Here is a 14,278-nt window from a genome sequence, read left to right as displayed (position 1 = left end):
CTTGATTAATCACTTGTTTGTAAACTTGTTTACACCATGAGACTCTAGAGGGATATTGGATTTATCTAAAATATATCTTATTTTGATTAGGAATACTTTCTTGCATGTAAGGGTTCTAACGAATTATATGTTGTTGATTACATGTTCTTGCATGCGGATTATGATCCTTGTTTAGTAGTTTTGGTCTGAAATTGCTGACCTGGTAGATTTGTGTTCAAGACTTGTAAAGGTAAAATATGTTGTTATATGATCTACTTAAATGCTTATCCTCGTGGCTGTATTGTGACCATCGGTATTGCTTTCTTTGATAAGTGAGGTTAGAAAACTCCTAGCGGATTACTATCTTTAAAGGTTCACATGAATGAATGTCAATAGCTCGCTAAAGAATGAGTTTAGGTGGTTAACATGTGTTTATCGCGTTAACTTTTCGAAGAATCATCATGTTAGAAAACTCCTAGCGGATGACTAACTGTCTAGAAGTTGGAAAATTGATTAAGTACTTTTGTGACATGTCTGATAGATAACATGCTTAGGTTGTTTGTGAAACAACATAAGAGTAGTATATTTATGTTTTAGATGTAAATTAGATAACTTAGTTAAACAACCATTCACATATCCTTTTATCCGGTAAATTAATGACAAAGGTTTAGTACTTAAAAACGCTCGTGTTCCATGGATCGATATCTGGCTCTTACCAATACTTTGCTACATATATGACGGGATACACTTGTCCTTTGTTGTGTGTGTTTTAATGTTAAGGTATAAACCATTTTATTAAAATTAAAACCCGCGTGTGTGTGTGTAAAATAACTGTAATTAATATGTGTACAGAAACACGCTCCAACGAGCGAGAAACGAATCATTTTGTCAAAGCAAACGACTTCAACACGGTTTTCATGAAGAAAATCCATGCCTACTATGATATCAAAACTACCAAGCTGCATCGGGATGAGATCGATAGGGAAGATGTGATTGTTGAGTTCAAGAGTACAATCATGTAGAACAGAACGAACAGTAACGGTTCTTCCAGTGGCAACTTCAACGTCGAACGCCGAGAGGAGATGGGCACGCTTACGATTAAGGAGCTTTCGAATTCTAACGACATAAAACCGTTATCAGCTCCAGTATAAAATAAACACGAAGCATATATACCATTTACGAGGAACGTACCATTAACCACGTTGTTATCTGCTTGAGCCTGGCGGGCGTTGATGTTGAATGCACGTCTGCGGGCTGCTGGCTGCTGCTGCTGCTGTGGCTCTTGCTTCACCACTCTGTTGGGGCACATATTTGCAAAGTGATTGGGATCACCACATGTAAAGCAAGTTCTAGCGTGGATCGCAGGTTCAGGAGCTGCTTGTTGGCCTTGAGGAGCAGGAAGGAGAGCTTGTTGTGCAGGAGCTGGACCTTGCGCTGGAGCTGGAGCTTGACGTGGACCAGTACGGCAATTGGCAGTAAAGTGGCCGTACATGTTCTAGTGAACACAAAACCTGTAAGCAATCCCCACGGGATGATGATAAGTACAGGTAGGGCAAGCCAGGTGAGGACCAGTATATGCACGCTTGGCTAGCGGTGCATTGGTGACCGGTGACGCTACTTGGCGGTTTTGCGGCTGCGGTTGAGCAGGTATAGCTTGAAGTGGAGCGGCGGCTTATTTTTATTCGGAATACTTTCTTGCACGTAAGGGTTCTAACGAATTATATGGTGTTGATTACATGTTCTTGCATGCGGTTTATGATCCTTGTTTAGTAGTATTGGTCTGAAATTGCTGACATGGTAGATTTGTGTTCAAGACTTGTAAAGGTGAAATATGTTGTTATATGATCTACTTAAATGCTTATCATCGTGGTTGTATTGTGACCATAGGTATTGCATCTTTGATAAGTGAGGTTAGAAAACTCCTAGCGGATGACTAATCTATTTTTAAAGGTTCACATGAATGAATATCAGTAGCTCGCTAAAGAATGAGTTTAGGTGGTTAATGTGTGTTTATCGCATTAACTTTCAGAAGAATCTTCATGTTAGAAAACTCCTGGCGGATGACTAACTGTCTCGAAATTGGAAAATTGATTAAGTACTTTTGTGACATATTTGATAGATAAAATGTTTAGGTTGTTTGTGAAACAAGGTAATAGTAGTATATTTATGTCTTAGATGTAAATTAGATAACTTAGTTAAACAACCATTCACCTATCCTTTTATCTGGTAAATTAATGACAAATATTTAGTACTTAAAAACGCCTGTGTTCCATGGCTCGATATCTGGCTCTTACCAATACTTTGCTACATATATGACGGGATACACTTGTCCTTTGTTGTGTGTGTTATAATGTTAAGGTATAAACCATTTTATAAATATTAAAACCCACGTGTGTGTGTAAAATCACTGTAAATAATATGTGTACTTAAACACGCACCAAGTTTTTGGCGCCGTTGCCGGGGACATGGCGAAAATTATGGAACAATCCGAGTTATTATTTTGCCGGTCTACAAACTGTGAATACTTGTGAATATTTGTACATTTTTGTATTTATTTGTTTTGTTTTTTTACTAACTAGTGAATACCTAGCCTAGCACACCCACTAGGACTAACTTTTCTTTTTCTGTTTTACTAATCGACTAACTACTAACCAACTAACTACTAACTTTACTAATTGACTAACTTTACTAACTCTCTAACATACTAACTTTTTATTTTATTGTTCGACTAACATTTTTCATTTATTTATTTAATTCAGTTAGGTGTTCGGGATCGAACCATTCATTCATTTATTTCATTTATTTATTACGTTTCAGTATTTATAATTCAGTATTTCATTTATTTATTTCATTTCAGTTATTTTAATTCAGTCATTTCATTTCTGTTATTTTGTTCATTTATTTATTTATTTTCCAGTACAGTTATTTCAGTATTTCATTTCTTTATTTCAAATTAGTTATTTCATTTCTGTTTATATTTACATTCATGCCCGTGTTCGGAATCGAACCGCTTATATATATATATATATATATACATATATATATATATATATATATATATATATATATAGGGAGAGAGAGAGAGAGGATCATGTGAGGCTGAGGCTGCTGCTGCTGTGGCTGAGGCTTCATCACTGTGTTGGGGCACATGTTTGCAAAGTGCTTGGGATCACCACATGCAAAGCAAGTTCTAGCGTGGATCGCGGGTGCAGGAGCTGCTTGTTGGCCTTGAGGAGCAGGAAGGAGAGCTTGTTGTGCAGGAGCTGGACCTTGTGCTGGAGCTGGAGCTTGACGTGGACCAGTACGGCAATTGGCAGTAAAGTGGCCGTACATGTTCTAGTGAACACAAAACCTGTAAGCAATCCCCACGGGATGATGATAAGTACAGGTAGGGCAAGCCAGGTGAGGACCAGTATATGCACTCTTGGCTAGCGGTGCATTGTTGACCGGTGCCGCTACTTGGCGGTTTTGCGGCTGCTGTTGAGCAGGTATAACTTGAAGTGGAGCGGCGGCTGTGATAGTGCAATTCTTGCTACTGTTGTTGTTGTTCTTTCTCTTGCGGCAGGAGGACTTTGAAGCTTGCGGTGCGGCGGTTTCAGTCGTGGGAGCGGCGGTAGCTTGATGAAGGCTCTTCGGAGTGTTCATGAAGTACCCAGCGAGAACTCGCTTGTCGTTTATCTCAGAATTGAGTAGGTAGGTTTTTTCAATTGTTGTTATCTTCGTGGCTTGCACGAAGTCAGCAACATAATACGGTAAAGCATGGATATACTTCTTGATCGTCATGTCAGATGTTGCCACCTGGCCTGGACAGATGATACTCAGCTGTTTGAAGCGGGCAGTTAGAATGGCGTTATTGCCACCGTCTTGCTTGATATGCCAGAACTCATTATCCAACTTTTGAAGCTCGAGAGGTGGGCAAAATTCCTTCACAATGTGGTCTTTCAACTCCTCCCAAGTGAGCCCAAAGGCTGCATCATTCCCACGTTTGAACCTTTCGGCTGTCCACCACTCTAGAGCCCTGGACTGGAAGACGCCGGTAGCGTTGACAGTTCGTAGGTGTTCAGAACATCTGCTCTGACGGAGCGTGACTTCGATTGAATCGAACCATTGAAACATCACGGTAGGTCCGTCTTCGCCCGTAAAGTCATTTGGGCCGTAAGCCTTGAACTGCTTAAAGCTGAAAGTACCATTTGGCGAGTCAGTCCTTGATTCCGCAGAGGACTTGCGGGTATTCTTGTTTAGCTCACTGACGATTTGAGGAATAACTTTCGCCATTTTCTTAGCGACGAGGGCAGCGATGCTTTTGTCCTCATGGTTACGGCGAGCGGCGCGAGAGTGACGGGATCCAAATGACGACATTGTCTGCAACAGACATCGCCATAGGACTCAAACACTATATAATCGAATCTCACCTCACACGTACTACCACTAAATAAAGCTCAGGAACACATCTAACATGTAATCACAGTGGCACATAATCCACAAAAGCACATAGGCATGTAGAGCACAGAGACATATAAACACATAAGCACATAGGCAAACCGTAACCATACTATATTTTGCACGTATTCACCTATCATTCAAGGTTCGCGTGTTAGAGAATAGCGATTGCGATTAGCGAGTACATAGCGAGTAGCGTAGCGAGTAACATAGCATGCGATCATTCATAGAGTAGCATCGATTTGTTAGCATATTGGGTTAAATGTGTAGTGCGAGTTGTGCGTGTTAATCAAAGCGAAAAGCAAAAATCGAAACACAGTAACAGGTAAAACGACAATATCACATAAAATCCACATAAAAAGCGATAAATCACAATAAGTCACAGAGTTAGCGGTTGCGGGCTCAGAATCGAAAATACATAAAATCAGCGATTGCGAGCTTGAAATCGAAAATAGATTGTCTTCGGCTGATAGACATCGACTACCCAAAGTGATTCGACTATTCTCAAGGTCTTCGAGTACACGTTTTGGCCTAATGGACTACGCTCTATCACTGGCATATGGTGAATGGCATGCATCCTTCCGGTTATTCACGCAACTCGAGTCATTGGAATCCATCGAGACTTTGGTGAGAGTTCTGTAAAACCAAAATAGAGAATGGAACAAGTCATCAAGGTTCGGGTTTCACCCCTAACTTAGCGACTACATTCCTGTTTGTGTGATATAATCATGAGATAGAGTGAGAGAATTTCGTCAAAGTACGGATTTCACTCCTGATTCAACACAAATTCTCGCATTTATCGAAAAAATCGCGCATCGATGGAGTGATTTGATCGAGAGTTTGCGGTTTTCACACCTAATCTCGACACAATTCTCCCTCTCATCTTTGTAGATAGTGCAGTGTGCCTGCCTTAGGAAAGGCAGAGTGATAGAGTATAGCATGATTGCGAGTCGATCGAATAATAGAAATAGGCTCGCGCGGAACCCTAACGGGTTCGCACAAGGCGGTCTGTTGGTACTTAGACTATAGACTCGGTCGTTTCTAAGACATCGACCCCGACTAGGTCGAGTCTTGCCTAATTCCCTATAGTTATGGCTCTGATACCAATCTGTCACACCCCAACCGATGGCGAAAACATCGGGGTGAGGCACTGAGCGAAACAGATTGTCCAAGAGAAATCCATAACAACTAAATTACCGGATAATTAGCATTATGTCCCATACCATATCTTATCAATTAAAACAATTATTACAGACATAGATATCTCATGGCAAATCATTGTTCCGACAACTAAAAATATAAATTGTTCGATTGGTTTCTAGACTCATCCTATCTTGATTCCACAAAAGATAGCAAGCAAGGCACAACATCTTAAACACCTGTCACATACGTTAAAATAGAGGTCAATACACATAATGTAAAGGTGAGCATACAAGTTTAATAGTATAATAGATAGCGAAATAGTTTTACGCATAACCAGCATGTAACATGTAGCAAAGTGAAGCTAGTAGGTTATCGACAATGAAATATGCACAGACGTGACTGTTAGTTGTAGAATGCGCAACACATATCCCCACTGGGACACGTGAAGTAAAGCCCTTAACAACCCCTGTCCACGACAGGTGCTGAGTCCAAACTATAGTACTATCATTGCTAAGGTGTCAGGCAACAATCACTGTGTAAACATAACGTACAAGCATTCATCGAATAACACGTATAACATGCAGTACAGGTCATCGTATAAAAGTGTTTGCGTTGTGTGTCGATTGTGATTTGAATAAGTAACGTATGTAACACCCAAAAGTTCGTAAAGCAAAAAGGGTTCAAGTATACTCACAGATAGCGTTTAAAAAATAAACACCGTCTTCGATTGAAGGGAGCGCTGGAAAGTTAGCATGATTACAGAACTATAGCATAAGCGATGAACGGCGCCTTAAACGGTGTTGAGTGACTGAGTGACGAAAGGTCATCCAATCGGATGATAATCTAGACGGATGGTCATTCGATCGGATAACAATCCGGACGGATGGTCATTCGGTCGGATGGCAATTCGGTCGGATTGCCACTCGTTTGGGATGGATGTGTTCATGTATGATGGCTTTGAAGTTTTCGTAGTAGCGTTTTCAAATCAGAGAAGTATCTCTACCTTTCAGGTCGTTCGATCGAACGGTTATCCGATCGGATGGTCGTTCGATCGGATGGCGATCCGTTCAGCGAGACATTTCCTTTGAGAACAAGTTCACAGCAGGATGGTCATTCGATCGGATGGTCTTCTGATCGGATGGCCATTCGCTGGTTTTGAATATCTTTTGAAAATTGTTGAAAAGTTTTAAGTGTTGAAGACGAGGTGCAATCTGATTGGATTGTCGTTCGATCGGATGGCAATCCGATCGGACGGCAATCCGTTCGACAACCTGATCCTTTTGAAATTTGAAATATTTTGCTGAGGTTGAAGAGTTTGCGGTTTTGATCGAGACGGTATGACAACGTGTTAAACAACGGAACCCCACCAAGTCCAGGTTGTCTAATCTGATGGGAATCACCCCGTTTGACCAGTTAACTGTTCTTGACGGTTATTCATGTTCAACCCGTTATGTCGGTCATCTCGTTGATAGGAATCAGGTCCCAGACCGATGACGTGATGTCATGGTCGCAATCAAATTTAATCCAAATACAACTAATTAGCTAGTGGTAAGTGGGTATCGAACACAGGGAGTTTGTGGAAAATGTGTTATTTGAGAGAGTATCTAACTTGACTAAATTAATCTAATTGCAAATAAAATAAAATTCAAGAGTTGATTTGATTGGATTGGTTTTAAAACTAAAATTAACTAATTAAATTGTAAAGATGAAAGTTTTGGTTGTAAGCAAATTCGAGACAAATGATCATCCTAGATTTCCGGTTTCAATTGACATTCATGTTATCATTCCACTAGAAAGATTTACATAGACATAGTTCGTATGTGATTACTTGCAGTGATGAAAGGGAACTAAGTACTCAGATTCCTAGAACGTGAGGTTGTTACCCGATGATCAATCAACCCTTACCCAAGCCTAACTATACCCATGATATCTCGATTGCCAACGGCACCAAGAACGTTTGGTTTCTAATTAGTTCAACATAAGAATTAACAAGTTACTAACAAACAATCACACACCATAACAAACAAATCATAAAGATAAAGATTGTTATTCTAGAAATTAGGAAATCAAATATGAAATGTCTCAAGCAAACCTTCAATCCAGGATAATCACAAAGTTTTTAGCCACTTATGGCTTGAATCAGCATTATAATACTAGTTTCAATGTTCAAAGGAATCACTAACATAAAACAAGAAATTAACAAGTGTCCTTCAAGCTCCAAATGTCTCCCAATGCTCCCAATTTCGTTGCCAATCGATATGTAATCGAAAACCAATGACAAGACACCATAAAATCCCATGAAATGACCATTAAATGCAGAAGTTACGATTTCGATAAAGTCGGCGTCGTAGCTTACGGCGGTCAGCAAGTCAATGAGGGGCAACGCAGCGTCGTAAGCTACGCCAGGTGCCGTAGCTTACGACGATCATCAATCTCTTACGGTAGTTGGGTACTGTCTTACGGCAGTGGAATTTTTGAAGAAGTGGATGCCGTGTTAGGATCAGAGGCTGTCATGATTGTGTTTGTTTGTATAATTTGAACAAATCAATAGTAATGAACATAGCTAAAGTGCAGCGGAAATGAATACAAACTTTGTAAACACAATTAAAGAAGAGAATAGTTTGATAAACAAATGCTTCACATTAAGTCGAATGATTGAATTACAAAGCAAATGTTTACAATCATGCTTACAATACTTAACTCCCCCTCAGCTGGATACCCCAAGGTTGGTTGTACAAGATGAAAGGATTAGACATGAGAAGAAGAACTTGCTCAGTCAATCAAATGTAACAGTACAGAGTACTGTTACATTTATAGACAATCCAAACCACTGAGGCATCTCAGGTGACGTCACCATGAAAGTGACATCTAACAAACTAACAAACTCTATCTACTGATCTATACCACCTCTGCTGTTCTAACTACTGATATTATATTACATTACATAAGATAAGTAAAACTGTTGCTGCAACATTCCACTGTTGTGAACCCAGCAGTACTTGCCATGATCAGCAGTGTTCGACTCAAGACATCAGATTGGGCAGCAAGGCTTTAGTCCTCACCATTCTTTGATCTGATCAGTAGTTTCCAGTGTCAGCAGTTGTTGATAAAGGCAGTACTTTGGAGTATGTCAGATGTTGGAGCCACAGTCAAGGGGAAAGCTTATAGTAAACAACTGCTTATTGTGAATCCATTGTTGTGCTCCGGTTTTGGCTTTCATTATCTGTTCCTCTGGTAGGGTTCAATCCCAACAATATCCCCCTGGAACAGATAATGCCAAAACCCTTCATTATTCTGGATTTTTATTTCTCATCAAAAGCTCCCTAGCTTGTCTCTTAAATTCTTCTTCAAAGGCCTTGGAACTTGAGTCATCCTCATCCCTGCACAGTGAAAGTTCAAGGAGATCCTGCAAATCTTCAACACTAAGGCCTAGTGCTTCTTTCCTTGATATGTACTTCACTTCACCATTGGATCTGACCATGGTCAATATGTGGGTCTTTTGATTAGACATCCACTTTAGTATTTTTAATCCTAATGGGTTTCTTGGGAGAGATTTATTTCCAAATGAGTTAGGAGATGTTGGCCTTGTGAAAATTTGCAGACTTTCAGACATTTGTTTGTAGGCCATTTCAATGACATTGTTTGCTGCAGCTATGTCTTCTGTAGTTTCTAATTCAATCAGCTCTTGTTTCTTTTGTTGATCTGGCTCAATATCTGATATTTCTACTGAATCTTTTGGTGTTGCAGGTTTGGTTAATACCTTCTTAAAAAGGTTTTGAAGTTTTGCTGAGCTCTCTTCTTTTAGACCCATTTTCATGATGGTTTCTGTGAAGTACTCAGCTTCCTTTTCTTTTACCTTTTCACTAGACAGCTGTTTTCCTTCTTCTTGGTTTGACATAAGAATAGGATCATCTGCAGATTTGATCAGTGTTTTGAGGTTTTCAATCTGTTGTTCAAGCTTCATCATTTGTGCACGCTTCTTTGAAGTGCCTGATACAGTTATCTTTCTCTTCTTCAGCCTTTCATAGGCTTCATCAGTATGTTGCTTTGACCATTTTGATATGGCATTGGCAGTGTCCACTTTTGCATCCACCAGCTCCTGTTTCTTTCTCTTGTACTCAGATGTTAGGTCATCTATGAGCTTTTTGTATTTGTTCCAATTTGGAGCAGTCTTCTTCTTTCTTGGATCATTTTAATCCTTTTAATTCTGTCTGCCTCATGCTTTAAAGCAACTATTGGCCATTCTTCAAATTGTTTTTTTCTTTAGCATGATAGAATTTCTCTTTCATGATATAGGCAAGATATTCTTTTCTTAATTTAATTCGTTGATCAGCATTTTCTTTATTTAGTTCTTATGCAAAATCTTCTATCTGCTTAACTTTTGAGAGTAAGAATTCCAGTTTTTCAGCAATGGCCTCGTTACTTAGACCTTCACATTCAACTTTAGCTCTTATTTTAGCTTGCCTTGCCTTGAGCTTGAGATATTCATCCATATCCTCTGGAGCTATAAAGCCTATGAGTGAGGGGAATCTTCTGTTTGAAGGATCTTCCTCTGTGTAGAATTGTCTCATTTCATTTTTTACAGCTTCTAGTTCCAATGGATATTTTGCAGCATTAGGATCATGTATGTCCTCATCGGCAGAGATTGGTTTTCTTTTTCTGGTGTAGAGCTTTGGTTGTGATGTAGGAATGGTGAGAGCAGTGTTAGATGGTTGACTAACAGTGGTTGAAGCAACTGGTGTTTCAACCGCTGTTGTCATTACAACTACTGATATGTCAGCAGGTGTCTTCTGCTTTTGAGCAGGGGTTGTAATGGCAGTGGTTTGAGTGGTGATGAGTGTTTGACAAACAGCAGCGGAAACAACTGGTGTTTCAACCACTGTTGTCATTACAGCAGATGTTGTAACATCTGTTGTTTTCTGCTTTTTAGCAGGTGGTAATGATGGGGAGGCTGTTTTTGATGGTGAATTTGGTTTTAGTGCTATAATCACAGATGACGGTGTAGCAGTGGTTGTGGTGGTGTGTGTTGATACTGTAGCTTTGGTTTGCCTATTCTTTTCTGGCTCAATGTAAATACCATCATCAATTCCTTTCTTCTTCCACTTGATCTTCTCCCCCTTTTGGCATTCTCTGGGAAGGGTTCATTCATGAAAAGGACAGTGGGAGGAATTTTTCCAGAGGCACTTTGGATATGAGCTTTGATAGCTTTGATGTCTACCTGAGTATCTTTGAACCTTGATTCCACCATGTTTGTCAGCTTTTGTACATGTATAGCATGCTGCTGATCAGCCATCTGTTTTTGTCTTTCTAGCAGTGGTTGAAACATGTTCCAAAGCTCATTTGCAGCAGGTACAGGTTGTGCAGGTGCTTGAGCTGGAGCAGCAGTGGATTGTGTTTTTTGAGCTTTTAACAGCTGTTGCACCATATCCTTTATTTCAGTAACTGAGGTCTCCAGATTTTCAACTCTGCCCGTCAATTCCTGATATTTTGAATCATCACCCGAGTTAACGGGATCATCTGAATCCCCACCAGCAGTGGTTGTACCAATGTGTGACTTAGGAACTGAATCCCAGAAGTCATTCATTGATGCCCCTTGTTCTTGGTACTGGGGACTTCTTTCAACACTAGATAACCTTTTGAGGGTACCAGAGGGCAATACATACTCACTGGTGGTTATCATAGGTGTTATTGTAGAAATTGCCTTCAAGGGATCTTACTAATGAAACAACTGGCCAAGTGTAGATCTGTTGATCCAACATTTGTAGTTGCTGCTCCACTTGAACTACTGACAGAAGTTACTTGTAACTCCTGCAGTGTAACCTCCTCAGTTGTTGCTGGGATAACAGAGATATCAGCATCAGACCCAGTCACTTGTGGGAGTATACTCTCAGTGATAGGTGATTGAGAGGAACTGGTTTGTGTCTGAGTAATATCAACTACATGCAACAAGGGTATTATGGATGGTGGTAATGTGGAGGGTGAAGGTAAAGGAGTTGAAAGAGACATGTCCTTGGGATTAGGACTGAGGAAGATGGATTCGAGTGGGTCCAGAGCTTCATAATGTGGGGTCCCTGTGCTTACAACCTGATCCTTTTGTGAGGATGCAGGAGGAGTTTGAGGTAAGGTTGAAGATCTTTCTACCATCTGCTGTGAGGAAGTAGCAGCAGTGATTATTGGTGACTTTTGTGTTGTCACTGGCATAGACTTTGGGATCTCATCTTCCAGAGGTGCCTTTGGTTTGGGTTTGGTGGGCTTTCTGGGTGTTTTCTTTTTGGTCTTTTTGGTAGTGGCAGGTGTGGGTTTCAGAATAGTGGGTGTGCTGCTCTGATCACCTGGAGCAGTAGGCTCAGCAGCAGATACCTGAGGAGCAGTTGTAACTGCTAAACTCTGCTCAGGCACCTCTGCCTTTGTTTTGCAAGGGGTTAACATCCTTGAGAAAGTCTCAGGTGTTAAACCATTTATTTGAAAATAAGTGCCTTGTTTGAGCAAATCTTTATCTTTTTCTTCAAATTTTTGTTGAAAATAGTAGCTTAAAAACCTCGGAAAAAGCAAGAATGATTTGCTATCAACATTTTTCACCATGTCATTAAAAATCTCTTGGGAGTAATTGTAATTTTCATTGTTTAAAATAGCATATCCCAAACATTGGATTTTTAATGGTATTTTATTAAAAGAGGTTGTTTTATTTGAAGCACACATCAAAAGAGTGTGAAATAAAAACCTAGGTGCAGAAGGGAAATAGCCTTTTTGTAAGGTATCTCTTTTTGGTTGTTCTGCATACCCCCTGTCAAGAAATCATTTTCAACTCGGTTTTTGAAAAAGAAGTTTTACCTTTCTGATCATCGAGTTTAAAGACTTCTGAAATAGATTGTGGAGTGATTTGGATGGCTTTACCCTTTATTGAGGAGTTTATGGCTTTGATAACGTTATCTTATTTTTCAAGAGTAGCATTTTTCGAGAACTCTCTCTGGGTTTCTTGATAAATGGGAGCATCTACTGTAAGCAAAGTTTTATACTTTGATGCAGATATGGTGTCGATGATGGAGTTGAAAGTGTTGGTGGAAGTGGGTTTTGTGAGGAGACCCAAATAGTTGTGAGGTGATTTGTATGGGATTTCAATGGGTTCAGTGGCCATCTGTGTGTCGTCTACTGAAGCAGAAGAAGATGATGGTTTTAATTTGGATTTCGATTTTGATTTCGTCATTTTTGATGAAGAATATCGACGAATGATTTTTGGAACGATGAGTGGGAAACTGCTTTGTGAAGAGAAATTTTGGAATTCAATTCGACAGTGAAACCCTGTTTGCGGTTTTAGTCAGGGTTTTATTTAGGGAAAGAGTGAATGCTGATGTGGCGGCGGTTATAATGATCTGACGGCTAAAAACTGACCACGTGCCAACCCCTGATGAGAGAGTAAATAATGGAGGACAGTTGTTTTGACAGCGACTGATGCGTCAACCATCAGTAGTTACAACAGTAACAAAATGAAACAGTGGATGATTTTTACTATCAGTGGTTAGCATATCAGTGGATAGAATGCTGATGTTATACAACAGTGCTTATCAAGAAATTAAAGGAGCAGGAATTGACTTTCAGCAGTGGACAGGCTTTAGAAAGCAGATGTTTTGAGACACAACAGTAGTTAAGGGAAAACAGTGGTAGAAAACATAATGAAGACCATTAGTATAACAACTGTTAGTGCACTAGCGTTTTAACTTTTGACAAATAATTTTAGCATCTGCTTGTTCAGATGTAGGGACTGATTTTGTCTTGTGTAAGCTCAATATCATGTCCAACATCTGTTATTCTTCAGGAATGCTATACTTAACTACATTTTAGATGTAGATTATCAAGTTTAATTTGTCAGCAGTTTTTATAGGAAATTACGTTCTAGGTTTACCACATGTACATTAATCCTGAGAGTGGTTTAGCATCCCAGATGATGAAAACTTCTTTACTAAGGCTACACATTTTGTGTCTAATTATTTGAACTAGAACATGTGTATCTCAGTAGTTTGAAATTAACTTGCAATCAATTCTTGAACTTAATATGACCTTGACATGTGCACCATTTCCTTTTTGATCAATTTTAAGAATAGTAATTTCACACAAAAATAAGGAAATTACATCCTGACCGGAGATGCAACTTTTACTAACAAATAAAGTAAAAGTACAAAATATATTATGTAAAAAAATGAATAATATATCTGGTTTTATCAGAGAAAAACACCTTAAAAAATTAAAGGATGTTTTGAAAATGATCATCAAAAGGATCTGGTAACTTTTTCAAATAAATTCACAATCATATTACCTTCAAGTTTTATGACCACTGATTAGGATCATTTTCTTATCAATTGATTGCAAAATCCTCTTCTAAGTTCAATCACTGGCATACTATTTTTACCTGAGCTTCCCTGAATCAATGAATGCACACAATTGCTTGATGACCATTCTTTTCCCAATTTTGAACTCTTAAGTGTTTTGTATCTATACTCTTTTCTTTTGACTTCAAAAGTTTTGAGATAAACACACTTTTGAGTTTTGTTCACTTTCTTCTTCCCTTTTTACCCTTCCCATTCATAAGTACAGAAAATACTTACTGGGAGATTTTATTGAGGAAATACTTAATCCAGAATAATTTTTCAGTAATGTTTTGAGATCTGGACACATTTGTACATGTTTTATTACCAAATCTCACATTACGTATGATTTGGAC

This window comes from Helianthus annuus, chromosome 1 (assembly GCF_002127325.2).
Source record: "Helianthus annuus cultivar XRQ/B chromosome 1, HanXRQr2.0-SUNRISE, whole genome shotgun sequence".
Classification (NCBI taxonomy): Eukaryota; Viridiplantae; Streptophyta; class Magnoliopsida; order Asterales; family Asteraceae; genus Helianthus; species Helianthus annuus.
Note: the sequence above shows the minus strand (reverse complement) of the source record.